Here is a 16,947-nt window from a genome sequence, read left to right as displayed (position 1 = left end):
TTAAGCCTGGATGATCACAAATTTGTATGTTAAATACAAATAAGCCTTCAAGAAGATATTTCAATCTGCACCAAATTATTTTAACTACAAAGTAGTGGGTTGCAAGCAGCAAAAGTTTAAATATAAAAGACAGCCTGGTTGTAGGGGAAAAAATCCCTTTATGACTACATATCCCATTTCATACTCATTACAAATTCACACTTCCAATAATGCATTTCTGGCCAGGTGTCTCTTTTTTATAAGAGAATCATAAGACTCATCCTGCCTGGGACTGGACTGGGCAGCCAGTCCAGAGATGGAAGAATGAATTTCCATTGCTTGTTACTAGAATGGTTTCCTATAATTGCGAAATTTTAATGCAATATAATACTCAGTTTCCATGAATCACCATTAAAGAAATGTCTCAAAAAATTTCAATCATCACTAAAATAGCTCCCCAAATTGGTATCTTAGTCACATCTCAACAAATGATGAGCTGGACAAGCCATAGAGTTTTATGTCTCTTCTGATATATTTTCCTTCCACACCCTCCACTCTTTGCTCTTTCTTTTGCTTCTTCCTTTTTATCTTCTGCACACTTGTATCAGTCCATAAAATATAAGCATTTATGATTCAATCTGGGGACCAGGTTAGAATTCCCTTTAGAATTTACCAGCTCTGCTCCTTGAATTTCCTTGACAGGCTCTCCTCCTGTACATTTCCCAATCTAGTCCACCCGCCCCACGGGGGGAAACTGTCAGTTCCACAGCAAAACTGACCCTTGCCACCCGGGGACTGAGACTTAGTATCTCAAGCTGTCAACTCAAACTTTCCGTCAGAACAGAATAGCCATCTTCAGATGATTTAAGTGGTTCCCTCCAGGTAATGATGACTTGGTCTCTTGTCGGGCTATAAAAACTATCAATTTAGAATGGTCTAATGGCAAAAAGTCCCTTCTAATCATAAAGAATGTACTCATTCTCTTGCCTGAGTTGAGTTGGAGCAAAGTGCTAAGAGGAAATAAAACCTAGAAATATAACCAATATTTAAAAGTTATATAACATCACTGAATTACTATATTGTGTGATTTAATTAACCTTTAGAACATATGTCTGTGTTGCCCACTTGAACATTTTAAATTCTCCGGAGTAGTATGTGCACTTCTGCATTTAACTAGCCTTTTCTTTCCAAAGCTAAATGGGAAAAATCCCCATTTCACAGAACTTCCTGGACAGATGGGCCTTCCAACTGTCATCATTCAGCCGGTGTACACTAAGCACCTACTGTGTATGGGTTACAACAGAGGCCACACTCCCTGACGCAGACATAACTCAATAGAAACCTTTTTATGAAAAGAAAACACTGAATCCCCTTTCATCATGTCTTTAAAACATTTTTTTTTCCACCAAGCAAATATTGTTTACAATACTGTAACTTATACTCACCTGTGATTCAAAATTCCAGCCCCATTCAAGCAAACTGGATGTCAGGCAGCCTAAGTAGCTTTATGGAAAATAAATACACTATTTCTGCAAGATTTTTGTCGTTTTGAGACTTGTTCAAGAAAACCCATCACTATATTTGCTATAGTAAGGTTCAGGGATATGAGGATGGAAAATGCTAACTGATTTTTTTTAAAGTTTCATAAAGAATATTTCACAAAAGCATGCTTTTAAATTCATTCCTCATTTAGTAATTTTTCTATTTGGAGTATCTTTTTCATCTAAGTTCCCAGGTAAAGCTCCTTTACTCTACGTTGTAATCATTTGCATGCATGTCAGTTTCAAAGACTGTAAACATCTCTAGAGAAATGACTATGTCCCATGACTTGGTACCCTGTTCCCTGTGCCTGGCTCAGAGGAGGTTCTCCTTTAATGTGATAACTGGATGACAGAGAAAGAGAAATTAGTTGCATGCATAGCAATTACTTTGTATTCTTGAAGACTACTCAGCCTGGATATAGTTTATTACTTTATTGGTGTACTTTTGTGGTAAATAACCACTTTTGAAGAGAGAGAGAGATGTTCTCAACTAATTTATCCTTTTAACATATGCTTATTGAGTAAGGTGCTGTGCTCAGTATCCTGTAGAATATAAACAGGAATGCTGCAAGTCTCTACTCTCAAAGACCTCAAACCCTCCTAAGTGAGATGAGAAGATACAATGTAGTATAAGATGAATGACAAAAGAAATAAAACATTCTACTGTGTTTCAGAAGAGAGAGAGGTTATTATGCTTGGAGAGACAAAGGATAAAGGGGCACATGTGGTGGAACTTGCAGGATGGATGAACTTCCATGAGCCACAATAAGCAGAGAGCATGTGCATGGTATGGCAGGGATGCTCATGGTCATGCAGGAGTGAGAGTGAAGAGTACAGGTGGGGAAGGTGATACTGAAGGACGACAGCATATAACCAGGTGATAGAAGAGTCCATGGAATATGAGATTGAGGCCATTGTTAGAGAAGATTGAATACCAGGGCTGAAGAATTTGAACTTTGTTAGAAGGTCAGAAAAGATTTTGGAAAGGTGGTTAAAAGAGTCAGTACTTGATTGATAATAGTTCAAGAAGGAAGTAAAATAACCAGAAGCAAATGGTAGCAATGAGTATAAAAACCAGAGATAGGTTTAAGGAATAGAACAAAGGTCATTTTAAATCCTAAAGCCTCAGCGACTAGAAGATAATATCAGCAGATATGTAGAATTTACAAGAAAGTATTAGTTAAGTGAATATGGTAACATCCATTTGAAACGTGGAGTTTGAGAAACAATGTGTGGAACAGAAGGCAGACATGACAGGCAGAAGCAGAAGGAACGAAGTTCAGTGGAATATTACTAATGAAGACATAAATTGGGATTTGTAGCAGGTGAGATCGCCAAGAGAAAAGTGCTGAGGTTTTAGTGAAGGAGCTAGAATCTGTAGAATCTCTCTACAGCTTCTGTATGACCTACACTCAAGTGCCCATAACAGCCACTCAATAAAGATCTGTTGAGAAAATCAATAAAGACATGAAATTAAGAGCAAAGGATGACACATTGTGATAGAAAATAGCAGGAGAACTGGGTATAAGTAGTGTCATAGAAGACACGTCTTAAGAATAAGTGCTTCAGATTTCAAGGGAGAAAAACAGCTAAGAAAAGGCCATGGTAGGTCACGTTTAGCAGAGAGCTATATAAATAGACTTGGTGTGAAAGCCAGATCGAGAAACAATGGAAACAGAAGGAAGCAAAGAAAAACAATAAGCATGTTCACATGAGGTTTACTTGTGTTTTCCTCATTAAGAAGATGAGAGAAAATTTTGTGCAGAGAAAAAGATGATCTAATGGGGAGAGAGACTGGAGACACAGTGGATCAATAGTTGCTGGAGCAAGAGTCTGGGACAGCTAGATAAGAAGAGAATTAAGGTAGTTTTGGAAAGGAATAAGGACAATCTTCCTCTGAGACAGGCCTAAGGCAGAAAAGAGAAGTAAATATAAATAAGATATTTTGAAGTATAAAACACAGAAGTTGAAGAAATAGACTTCCAGCTTCACTGAGATAGAGACTTGTCTGTCTGACCCACTGCTACAGACTCATTGCGAAAAACAGTTCCTGGCACATAGTGGGTTCTCAATAAACACTGGATGATGGATGGCTTGTCACTTTTCAATAACGTAGGAGACGTGTCCCAAGATTATGTGAATTGGAAAGAGTAGAATTAGGTTTGAAGTAACTCCAATGACAAGGTAACAGTGAGTCAAAAATGTGCAGAAAAGGCGTAAGTCCTAGTTATTAGCCCTAGCTGGTCAATAATGTACCTGTCATTCCTTAAGCAACTACTATATGCCATATTCACAATATTTAAGGAAAATATTGCAATCTTTATTTGTCAGACTAGAAAACTGAGGTTTGAAAGGTTGTATAACTTGCCCAAATTAACACAGGTAGTTAATAATGGAGTCAGGATTAGAAATCACTTATATCCAACTCCAAAATCAGTAATCTTAACTAATTAAGATTACTTTCTTGTGGATCTCAAATCAAAATAGTCACATGATACTCTCCAGAAACACTGGCATAGAAAGAACTTCGAAAAAAGGAAATTCTTAGATTTATTTAGAGCTTGGAATCAGTCGATGTTCCCAAAAGAGGAAGAAGGGAAACCTAATTCAATGAGACACAGTTGAAATGCTGACCAACATGCCCAGGATTGGGGATGGAATAGAATACCTAAATTGGCTAGCATAATACAACATGTCAATGGAGTAGAAGACAAAGCTACTTTAGGGCAGATTCAGTACAAAGGGCTAGCAAAGTTGAAAACAGTGATATTTCTATCAGATGCTGTATGTGGATGTGGCAGCTGTGAAAATGCGCTGCCCAGATTTCCCATTGTTGCCCCTCTGCATTCACCACCATGAAGGCTGCACCTTCTTCTGTTGACTCCCAGCCAATGACTGAGCAAGACAGCGGAACTAAGGTGGGCCAATTCCAGCGAGACAGGGGACTCCTCTGATGGGAAACTCTGGCTTGAGGACTCTCATTGGCCTGGATGAATGTTTCTTGCAACTAGGCTGCAGTCAGAAATTCGCCACCCAATACTTATTCCTTCCTCTCTCCTCGCACAGGCGGTGAACTGCTGTGTGGTCTTAAGGCAGCTCTCCCTACTTCTGTTCCTTTCCCAAATAAGTATCTCACATGTCATAGTGTCCTCTTCCTAGAAGATCTGAGCCAGCAGCTCAACTTTAAATGCTGGGCTCCAAACAAGTGTGAACAGTTGGCTGATGGATCACTGGAGTAAGTTGGCAATGAGTATACTCTAACAATAAGTAGCACACACACCAAAACAGGATCTTTTCCTTCTTACTCCTCTCAAGGAATAGGGTAGGAGCTCTTCTCAGAGTAGGAGCAGGTAAAGAATAATGTATCATTGTGTTCAATTTACATATGCAAGAGACTGAGGCTAAGGGAAAAGGAATAAGGCAAAGGGATAATTTGCCCAAAGTCACACAGGTATAGCAGTTTGTGGAACTTGCCTCCAGACTTGCTTCCATCAATTGAGTTGCCGAGTTCTTTGATCAGCACAGAAACTACGAGGTAAGACTTCCCTGTTACTTTTTAAGTCACTGAAAAGATTAGTCTATTGGTGCTACATCAAAGCACTTTTAAAATGTAAATTTCTAAATGATGTCTCTGCATTAAATCTCAACATGTGTGGGGATTATGCGATGTTCTAACATGGTTCCTTACTAAAGAATGGCTTTTAGTCCAGAGTAAAAGCATATCTTAAATCCTTGATGGTTTTCAAAAATGTGGTTTTTCTTTATTTTTTACAATAGTATGATAGCTATATTTAAGACCTGAGGAAGAGGAAAAAAAAGAAATAAAATACCTAACCATGAATATCACTCATTTCCAAGTTTATTACCAAAAGGAAAGGTTGAGAGAGAGAGAGAGAGAGCAGAGGAAGCAAAAAAAAAAAAAAAAAAAAAAAGGACACAAAGGGAAAGACAGTTATTTGACATAAGAAAGCAGAATGAATGCTGCATTGCCCCAGTCACCCACACCTGGAACCTTAGAATCCTCTGATTTACGATTTCCTGAGGCCAAGCCTCTACCACTGCACAACTGAATTATTTCACAGCCTCCCCAGATGCATTCTCCCTTTCACTGGTCCATCCTATGGAACACATCAGACTAATTTTAATAATTACTTCCGTAGAAGTGTAATGTCTGTTACAAGTCCTAGCTCTGTCATTGACTAGATGTAAGAATGCAGGCGTGTCAGCTGAGCTCCCTAAGTATCCACAATTAGACTATAACAGTAATAACAATGATTACTACTGATGACGATGATGATGATGATGATAAAAATAATACTTACCTCAAGATTTTTCCGAGGATTTATTTAAATTATTCATATAAAGCATTTGGAACAGTGTTAGGCATATAATACACTTCAGCAAAAGATGTAATTATTGTCACCATCTTTGTCATCATCATTTTTATGCTAGCTCCCTGCCCCCGAAACATTTCACTTTAAAATAACATTTCCTGGTCCCTATTACCTAAAGCATTCTACAGATTCAGTGTAATCCCAATCAGAATCCCAATGACATTCTTCACAGAAATAGAACAAAGACTCCTAAATTTATTTATTATTTTTTATTTTTAGTGAGAAAGACAGGCCCCGAGCTAACATCTGTTGCCAATCTTCCTCTTTTTTTTCCCCCTCCCCAGAGCCCCAGTACATGGTTGTATATCCTAGTTGTAAGTCATTCCAGTTCTTCTATGTGGGATGCTGCCACATCATGGCTTAATGAGCAGAGCATAGTTCTGTGCTCAGGATCTGAACAGGCAAACCCTGGGCCACCAAAGCAGAGGATACAAACCCAACCACTCTGCCATGGAGATGGCCCCAAGAATCCTAACATTTATATGGAACAACAAAACACCCCAAATAGCCAAAGCCATCCTGAGAAAAAAGAACAAAGTTAGACGTATCACACTCCCTGAATTCAAAAATATACAACAAAGTTATAGTAATCAAAATGACATAGTACTGGCGAAAAACAGACACACAGATCAAATCAATGGAAGAGAACTGAGGGCCCAGAAACAAACCCACACATCTATGGGCAGTTAATTTTCAACAAGGGAGCCAAGAGCATACAATGGAGAAAGGAAAGTCTCTTCAATAAATGTCCTGGGAAAACTGGACAGCCACATGCAAAAGAATGAAAGTAGACCATTCTCTTATACCATATACAAAAATCAACTCAAAATGGATTGAAGATTTGAATATAAGACCTGAAACTATAAAACTTCTAGAAGAAAACATAGGTAGTATGCTCTTTGACATTGGTCTTAACAGTATCTTTTTGAATACCATGTCTACTCAGGCAAGGGAAACAACAGAAAACATAAACAAATGGGACGATATCACACTAAAAAGCTTCTGCACAGCAAAGGAAACTATGAACAAAATGAAAAAACCCACCAACTGGGAGAAAATATTTGCAAATCATATATCTGACAAGGGGTTAATTTCCAAAATCTATAAAGAACTCATAAAACTCAACAACAAAGAAACAAACAACCTGATCAAAAAAGGGCAGAGGATCTGAACAGACATTTTTCCAAAGAGGATATACAGATGGCCAACAAGCACATGAAAATATGTTCAGCATCACTAATCATCAGGGAAGTGCAAATCAAAACTACAGTGAGGTATCACCTTACACCAGTCTGAATGGCTATAATTACCAGGACAAAAAACAACTAATGTTGGAGACAATGTGGAGAAAAGGGAACGCTCATACACTGCTGGTGAGAATGCAAACTGGTGCAGCCACTATGGAAAACAGTATGGAGATTTCTCAAAAAACTAAAAATAGAAGTACTGTATGACCCAGCTATCCCACTACTGGGTATCTACCCAAACAACTTGAAATCAACAATCCAAAGTAACATATGCACCCCTATGTTCATTGCAGCACTATTCACAGTAGCCAAGACATGGAAGCAATCCAAGTGCCCACTGACTGATGATTGGGTAAAGAAGATGTGGGATACAATGGAGGGCCGGACCAGTGGTGCGGTGGTTAAGTTTGCACGTTAGGCTTCGGCAGCTCAGGGTTCGCCAGTTCAGATCCCAGGTGCGGACATGGCACCGCTTGGCAAGCCATGCTGTGGTAGGCGTCCCACATATAAAGTAGAGGAAAATGGGCATCGATGTTAGCTCAGGGCCAGTCTTCCTCAGCAAAAAGAGGAGGATTGGCAGCAGATGTTAGCTCAGGGCTAATCTTCATCAAAAAGAAAAATATTGTATATATAATGGAATACTAATCAGCCATAAAAAAAGACAAAATCTTCTCATTTGCAACAACACAGATGGACCTGGAGGGAATTATTCTAAGCAAAATAAGCCAGACTGAGATAGACAAATACCAGATGATTTCACTCATATGTGTAATATAAACAAACACATGGACAAAGAAAACAGTTCAGCGGCCAGGGGAAGGAGAGCGGAGGGTGGGCACGGGGGTGAAGGGGAGCACTTATGTGGTGAAGACAGGAAATAATGCACAACTGAAATCTCACATTGATGTAAACTATTACGAATCTCAATTTTAAAAATTAATAAAATAAAATAAAATCAATAAAGAGTGCAGCAAGTTTGCCTGACACAGAACAATACACAAAAATCAAGAGATCTGACATAAATGAATAAAAACTAATTTAAAGAATTAATCTACAGAAAGTCCTACTCTTAAGAGCAAAAATACAAAAAAATAACAAAGCCAAAAGTTATAGGGAGAAATTAAAAGTTCTTCAGAATTTTCATGAAGAAAATGATATAACTTTACTAAAGACACGAAGACCTAAAAATGAACAACTATATTCCTTATAAAGCCGGAAAGAGCTGCTGTTGTAAAAATGTCAAATATTCCAAAATTAATCTAAAAATTCTTCAAAAGATTTTTTTCTAGAAACTGTCTTCATGTGAAGATTCAGATGGATGACAAATAGTTAACAACAGCAGTTTTGAAAGAGAACACGACGGGGAGGTCATCACCCCGCCCTCACACCTGGAAAGCTGCTGTGCTGGGATCTGAGATGGAACTGTTTGAAGCAGGAGACACACAGACCAGGGAGCAGGACAAAGAGGCACAGAGACCCCAGCGCTGACACTGGGGATGGCTAACAGAGACGTGGTACAAAAGAGTGGAACTAGGATGGGGGATTCAGCAAATTGCGCTGAGCAGCTTGGCTATCTAAACAAAACTGAGTTCACCCTTACATCACGACACAAAAGACACAACAACAAAACACATCCAAATGCATTAAAGAAGTTAACATAAAATGCAACACTTTAAAAGTGTCAGGAAAGACTGTCAAAGCATGTATTTAAGAACATGGAATAAAGAAAGACACTTAAACAAAAAGCATGAAGGATAAAAGAGAAAATGGGCAAATAGACTACTTTTGAGTTAAAAACATCTGTATGATAAAAGACATCATAAATTAAAAGATAAATTATGGTCTTATTAGCAAGCATTAGTATCCAGAATACTAAGAAAAAAGAAACCTCTCATTAATCAATCATCAAATGATTAAATGATTAAACAAATTTTTTTAAAAACCATCGGAAAATGGACAAAGAATATACACAGAAAATTCAAAAAGTAAGAAACCCAAAGGGCAATAAATACACAAAAGAGACAATCTCTCTAACAACAAAGAAATGCAAATTAAAACAGTAAGATAGCATTTCACAGCCATAAGCCAAGCAAAAAATTGGCGAGTTTAATATCCCAAGTATAGATAACCATGTGAGGAAACCGGATCTCTCAAACGTTCTAGTAGGAGTATGTTTAAGTACAAGCACTTTGGGGGGAAAATAGCACTAGAAGGCAAATTTAAAGATTCATTTACTTGTGAATTTAACAAACAGTTATCGAGTGCTTGCTGTGTCAGGCATTGCTATAGGAACCGAAAATGATGCAGAGAACGAACCAAATAAACTTTCATGGAGTTTACATTCTAGGCAGAAAATACAGTTAATACACACACAAAAAATAGCTTAATATAATCACATCAAATACTGATTATTGCTACAAAGGAAAATAAGCAGGGTAAGGAGACAGAGGGTGCTGGGGGAGACGAGCTATCAAATTTTATATAAGATAATTAGGGAAGATTTCTCTAATAAATTGACATTTGAGCAGAGACATGAATCAAATGAAGAAGCAAGCCCTGTTAACAACTGCGAAGAGCATTCCAGACAGAGAGAAAAAACATAGTTGAAGTTTGAAATCTAGAAATCAGGAGACATTGGGGCCAGAAGTCCAGCAGCCCGAGGCTCACACAAGGAGCACGTACAAATTAAGAAATAATAAATATATTATAGATCTAATTATATTACCTATATTATGTATACTAGCTATATCTATATAGAGATACAGTACATTAGATATATTACAGATATATAGTACAATAATATAGTGATAAATATATCTGAAGAATGAGTTCTGGGGTGGTTCAACATTTAAAGGTTGAGAAAAGTAATTGAGTTCACCAAAAAAAAGATGGAGAAATGGCCAGTGAGCTGGCAACAAACCGAAATGCAAAAGAAAAGCAGAGTGTGGCATTTAAGCAACAAAATGAAGAAAGTGTTTCAAGGGGAGAATCATGATCACGATAAAATGCGCTGGAGAAAGTAAGTCAACTAAGCTGAAGACTAACTGGAGCTTGCAACATGGAGTTAATTTTTAACCCACAAGAAAGATTTGGTCAAGTGGTAAGAATGGAAGTATAATTAGAGTGGTTTTAAAAGAGAAGGGGAATAAAGAAATAGGGGTTTTGCACTAAAAGAGTGCAAAGGCATAAAGAAAGAATCTGAGGAGATGTAAGTCAAGGGATTTTTATTAGGAATAAAATATAACATTTTATGCAGGTAAGAGGAATCTAGTAGAGAATGAAAATATGATGATTCGGGAGAGGAGAGAGCTTTGCAAAAACAATCTCCTTGAGTAGGCAAGAGAGGATGGGACCGGTACACAGCACAGGCGGTGGCCTAGATTGACACACAGACATTCATCCACTGGAACAAAGAGCGAGGGAAGCAACCTATACAGGATCACCAGGTGAGGGGTGGAGGTTTGGAGGAGGGAGAACATGGATTTGTCTCTGCTTCTGTCTCAGTGGAATAAATGTAGAGTCCTCAGCCGAGAGAAGAGGGCTAACAGAACATGAAAGCTGAGAAAAAAGGAGAAAGTATTAGCTGTCTGAAAGAAGGGGGAATTGACTTGAGAAATGTAGCTGCATAGACTCCAGCTACCAGCAATTTCTCCAGCTGGTGTATACACAGTGAGACGCACTTGCACAAAACCCAAGAACACAAGTAGAAAGACGTCACTTGCAACATTGTTTCTCATTTCCAATTCTAGTTTCACTAGTATCTAATAGACAAAACTGCAAATAAACTTGCGTCTGTGAACGGAGGGGAATGGATTCATAACTGTGCTTTATTCATATTGCACAGCCGCGAAGATAAATAGCATAGATGTCTGAGCATAAAAATACGGATGAGATAAAGCTTTGTGGGTTTAATGTTTATCTCTTGGAAGAGAGGAAGGGACATGATAATGATAATATTTGCTTAATTTAGGTCTTGAGTACACACATATCTGGAAGTAGTCTGTGCATGTTGAAAAATTTACTGACATTTTTCTGTAAAAATAGAAGTATTTGGGGGCCAGCCTGGTGGCCCAGCAGTTAAGTTCGCACGTTCCACTTCAGTGGCCCAGGGTTAGCCTGTTCAGATCCCAGGTGTGGACCTGCACACTGTTCATCAAGCCATGCTGTGGCAGGCGTCCCACATGTAAAATAGAGGAAGATGGGCACAGATGTTAGTTCAGGGCCAGTCTTCCTCAGCCAAAAGAGGAGGATTGGCAGCAGATGTTAGCCCAGGGCTAAACTTCCTCCAAAAATAAAGAGGTCTTTGGGAAACTGCTGGCCTAAAACAGCTTATAATTAATTTCATTTAGTTCAATCTCCCATGATTTAAATAAGTTTTGTATTCCTCTTGTCTTAATCTTACTGGTGGGAAGTCCCTTATTCCATAATCCATCTATAGAGACTTCTAGGAGTGTTTTGGTGCTACCACATTTTTAAAATTTCAAATGAACTTATTTGATAGAGGAAAAATGAAATAAATTACATTGAATTAGCCAGACATTTGGAGTAAATCTTTAAATAAATAAGAGCTTATGAATAATAATTTTCTTTTAAAAATCAAATTATTAATGAACAAATTGTAATTCCCACTAAAGTGTAAAGGAATTAGCAAAGCAATGGTTTAAGAATAAGTGATAGAAATATTTTTTTTAAATCTCTGAACCAAGTGGAAGGCTGAAATGTCCCAAATCAATAACAGCATTGAATGAATAAAAGTAATTTAATTTTGTTTTAAGAATTCAGGAAACACCAATTGTTTGTACAAAACTTAAATATACTTTAATCTCAAATTCATTTTAGAACCTGAGAACGACAGGCTGTAAAATAATTGCACAGACGTCAACATCGTATGTGTTTTTTGGATATCAGCTAACAAATGGTATCCTTGTCACTAACTGTAGAACAACCAGCCCCATGGGAGTTAAACCGTCACAGCCGGAAACTCATGTGAAGTTTAGCTTATGAAGAAAAAATACAACATGAATTAACGTTAGTGAACAAGTCATGTCAAACTGCCCCATAAATAAGACTTTTAAAAGATACATGATATTGTGCTAGCAAACGTCACAAAGTGAATACTTAATAGAATCATTACAACAAAGTTTTAGATACATTTTGAGTGCAAAATGCTTCTCCACTTTCTGTCTAATACAAAAGATGACATTGTACTTCTTAAAGAGGCATGGCTGGAATTAGCTGAATGCTAACAACTGAAGTAAATATGGTATATTATGCAAACAACAATACACGTTGGTATAATGAAATTTTAGTGTTAGCTGGATATTTTGTCTGGAAATTTTGAGTACAGCAATAACTTCCAATATATTATTAGGTTGTGTATTTTCTGAAAAATATAAACATCTATTTTTTCACCTAATAATCAAAATACCAAATGTTCAAATATTTGAAAGGTATCTATAAAGTCATTCTTCTTTACAATTTTTCTTTTCTAAATTTTATTTTTGTTATGTACATTTATATATAATTTTGAGATGTATAAAATATATGCAACATATGTCAGTTCCTTCAAAGTTTTTACTTGACTTATTTAAAGAAGGAAGAAAAAATGAATGGGCACATGACTCTTATGAGAATAGTATTTTCTTTCTTTCTTTTTTGTTTTTTTGCAAGGATTGAGCCTGAGCTAACACCTGTTGCTGATCTTCCTCCTTTTTTTTTCCTCCCCAAAGCCGAAGTGCATGATTGTATATCCAGTTGTAAGTCCTTCCAGTTCTTCTATGTGAGCCACTGCCACAGCATGGCTACTGACGGACGGGTGGTGTGGTTCCAAGACTGGACAGTGCACTTGGCCACCAAAGCAGTGAGCACTGAACTTTAACCACTAGGCCATCAGGGCTGGCTCGGAAACAGTGTTGTCTAACTCTGTCTCTTCTTTATGATCTCTCTCTGCAATTCTGGCCTTCATTGTCTTTTGAGAGGCTGTGGAAAGAGGCATCGACTGGTCTGCCTGCACTCCCCATCTCCTGGCTTTTGTGCAAGATCTTCATGCCCAAAGCGCCCAGCTCAAGTCTGAACTCTATGGTGTGGCTTAAGTCCTTACTTAACTCTAATATCACCTTTTCCTGAGAAATTTTTCCTAATTCAAGTTAGAATTAAAATTGTTCTTACAATTCTCCTATTGCACTTGTTTTTCGTATCTATTTTTGTATCTATTTTGACATAGAGCACAGTCTGTCATTTTGAGAATTCACACAAAACAATTATGTGCCTTAGCCCTAGGACTCAGGAGGGAAGGGGCCATGTCCTGCGAAACCCAGCAGGATAAACTGGGTATTCAATGCATGTCTGTTAGACTAGATAACTAGTAAATGCATTGATATGCAAAATATTAACAACAAATGATAGAAAAAAGAAAATAGTCAGTAAGTATAATAGCAGCATTATTTGGCACAAAGACTAACCCTTGGTAAATATTTCTTCTGTTTTCTAGAGACCAACCCAGGTGGGGATGTCAGAAAGAAAACAATTATATAAAACTAGATACAGATTTTATTATTCATCTACACTGACTCTTCTCTTTTGAGGTTCCCAAATTCACTAGCTCCTTTTATAGATTTGCCCTCATATTCTCAATACTTCTTGATACTTTTTCTTAAATAATCTCATCCATTTAACCATTCAATTATAACCCTTACTTGTAAATGGTACTTTGGTATTTACATAAAAGTAGTGAAGAGAACCCTCCACCACTCAGCCCGCCACGAGCTTGCTCTGTGCTCAGCTGCCCTGAAGTCTAGTGCACATTGCTGGAGGTGGCACTGGAGAAGGATGAGCCAGGGGAAGACAGGCACCTTCATGTAATCTTCTTGTTGCCAGAGAAAATCTGTTTGCAGGGTATGAAGAACTGATTTTACAGTAATGGGAAAATGCTATTGTCTGAACTGCTAAGAAAGAAGATTTTGGCAATAAGTTATCTGAAAAAAGTATAAAGAAATCAATCCAGCGAAAGCATGACAGTAGAACCCACGGCCCTTTGCTCCTGAGAGTCCTGAGTACTGACTCGCTGTTCCAAACGGGCGTGACGTTGGGATGTAGAGTACAACGCGTGAAAATTGAACATGATTTGAAATAACTATGTGCCAAACAAAAAAGTAAAAGGTAAAAAAAGAGACATCAGAGAAAATCCAGAGACAGGATAAAAAGTTTAAAAAAGCTAGAAATAAAGATAGTTTTCCTTGAAAAAAGAACACCAAACAACAATACTTTTCAAATATGGGAAAGTTTCATATAAAGTAGACATGGTAGGTTGATTTTCAACTCCACTGGGAATTAAATAGCAGCCACATTAAAAAAAAAATGGCTAAAACAGAAATACCTAAAAAATGACTAAAACAGAGAAATATAAAAGAAAGAAAGAATTTCTTAACCATGAAAACCTTAATATTTGGCTTTAATCATCAATTGAACATGTAAATTGTTCTTCAAAAGGTAGTGTGATAAACTATATTTTCTTTTCTTATTAAGAATTTAAGTATTAACCTGCCAGATAGTAGACTATTCTCTAGTAAGCCCTGTCACACAACCTGTCTCCAAATCCACATATTCTTTGATTTACTCACTTATTCATCCATCTAACCTTGTCTCCTACTCATAAAGTTGCTGTTCCAAAATCCTTCTCCACCATCCCTCAGCGGCATGGCTTTGTGAAGTAAACGACAGCCTAAAAATTGCCAACTGCTTTCTCTCTCTCTCTCACACACACACACACACACACACACACACACACACACTAATAAGAGACAGAAGCCTAACGTAGTTAGTAGGTTCTATTATGATTATATAAAGTAAAGGCAAACAAATTCAAGACTAAAGTTCAATAATATCATCCCCAGATATACTGAACAGAATCTTCTTATTTTGTAATTCATCAGACTAATTAATATTTAAAAATTTCATTATACTGTAATACTATTTAGATTTGAAAGATATTTTTGGAAATGAATAACCTTAGGAAATAATAGAAATAACTGAGTTCTGATCTAAGGATAGAATATTTTTCAATTTAAAAATAATGTTCAAGTCTAAAGGACAAAGTTATTTTATTATTTTTGTGTGCGTGAAGAAGATTGGCCCCGAGCTACCATCTGTGCCAATCTTCCTCTTATTATGTATGTGGGACACTGCCACAGCGTGGCTTGATGAGTGGTGTGTAGGTCTGCGCCTGGGATACAAACCTGCAAACCCTGGGCCGCCACAGTGGAGTGCACAAACTTAACCATTATGCCACCAGGCCAGCCTCACATTTTACTCTGACTTTAAAAGAGGATTCTAGATTTTGAAAGCTTTTTTTATCTAAAACATATATACGACAAAGTGACTTTTTTCTAAACGACTTTACAATTTGGGCAGAACTGTATTCGCAGGGCATGTTATGCAAATATCCATAGTATGTTGGTCTAATTCAGAAACTCTAGATTCAAATACTTCTTAGTATGTTTTATCTTGGGTGGTAGAAAAGCATCTTTGGGACAGGTGTAAAAACAAGCCTCCATGGAAAATGAAGGAAATTCAAGTCAAGAAGACCTGTGCCTTGTGCTCACTTCTCTGGACTTTCAGGCATACTTTCCACACGAGTAAAATTCACCAGCATGACCATAAATAACCATGCCCTTCAGGCAGGCTCAGGACTGTCTTTTTTCTGTGAAACCCGGGATGCACTAGGCGCCTCCTCATCCAGATGAGATGTTGCTGGGCCTCTTACAGCCACAGCTTTATTCAGCAGTTGCGCCAAGTATGTCATATGTTCTGACACCACTGACAAGGACAAAAGCATAGTATATTTTCTCATTATCATCCACATGAGGAACTCTTCAAGGATGGGCTCACACAAGAGGCTGATGAGATTATTTATACAGATGGGCCACCACAGAGTTCAAGATGAATATTGAATAAAGCCACACTTCTTAAACTCCACTGGGCTATAAAACTGAATTTGCCGTCCTACTAGATTCTTAATAAATAAAATACATATTATCAGTAAATATCAGCATCACTAACATTTCATCATTGCAATTAATCAAATGAAAATTGATCATTGAAATCTCCTCATCATTTTATCACTCACATATACATGGAAAAAGCAAGAAGGAAAACATTTTGTCAAGGGCATGGCTTGATAACTGAGTGACACTTTTTAATTTTCATTGTCGGATTCATTCATACATGATATGACCGATTTTCTGGAAGTTATGGAAATTATTTTACTGTGCCAATATTTGCAGTATAAGGGAAATATTGCTTGAGTAAGGTTTTCTCTACCTTTCTGCTATTCTGACTTCAGTGTGAGTTTACAGAGAGAACGAAATGCCCAGATTAAAGTGTCATCAAACCACCTTCAACTGTTCTCAGGAAAATAAATTAGCTTCTTCATGTATTTCATTGAGAAGTGGATTGTTTCTTTCCTTGCTCCTCCTCTAGAAAGACAGAAGTCATGGCTTCAGTGTGGATGCCGTGGTAGCAGCGTGCAATGGGGAGAGGTTAGCACTGAGGACCTGACAACATCTAGAAGGCAGTCAGTAAAGGAAGTGTTCATCACCACCCCTCCTGTAAAATGTAAGGACAGTTTTCGCCTCCAGCTTCTGATTCTTGTTTTCAGTGTGGCAAAGCACAGATGTGTTCTGTCCCTAGAGAGTTTCTAAACTCAAAACCCGATCATCCAGGGAACCAGAGCAGCAAGCCATTTATCTCGAAGCAACCTCTTCTGACAGGGGCAGGTCATAAGCACAA

General features: G+C 37.6%; 1 protein-coding gene across 4 annotated transcripts in view; it reads right to left on the bottom strand.

Moving 5' to 3' along the window:
* TRHDE (thyrotropin releasing hormone degrading enzyme) overlaps positions 1 to 16,947 on the bottom strand; it is a 361,666-nt gene that overhangs the window by 104,824 nt on the left and 239,895 nt on the right. The window lies entirely within an intron of this gene.

This window comes from Equus przewalskii, chromosome 29 (assembly GCF_037783145.1).
Source record: "Equus przewalskii isolate Varuska chromosome 29, EquPr2, whole genome shotgun sequence".
Classification (NCBI taxonomy): Eukaryota; Metazoa; Chordata; class Mammalia; order Perissodactyla; family Equidae; genus Equus; species Equus przewalskii.
The sequence above is the reverse complement of the archived record's forward strand: the minus strand, read 5'-3'. Positions and strand labels throughout refer to the sequence as shown.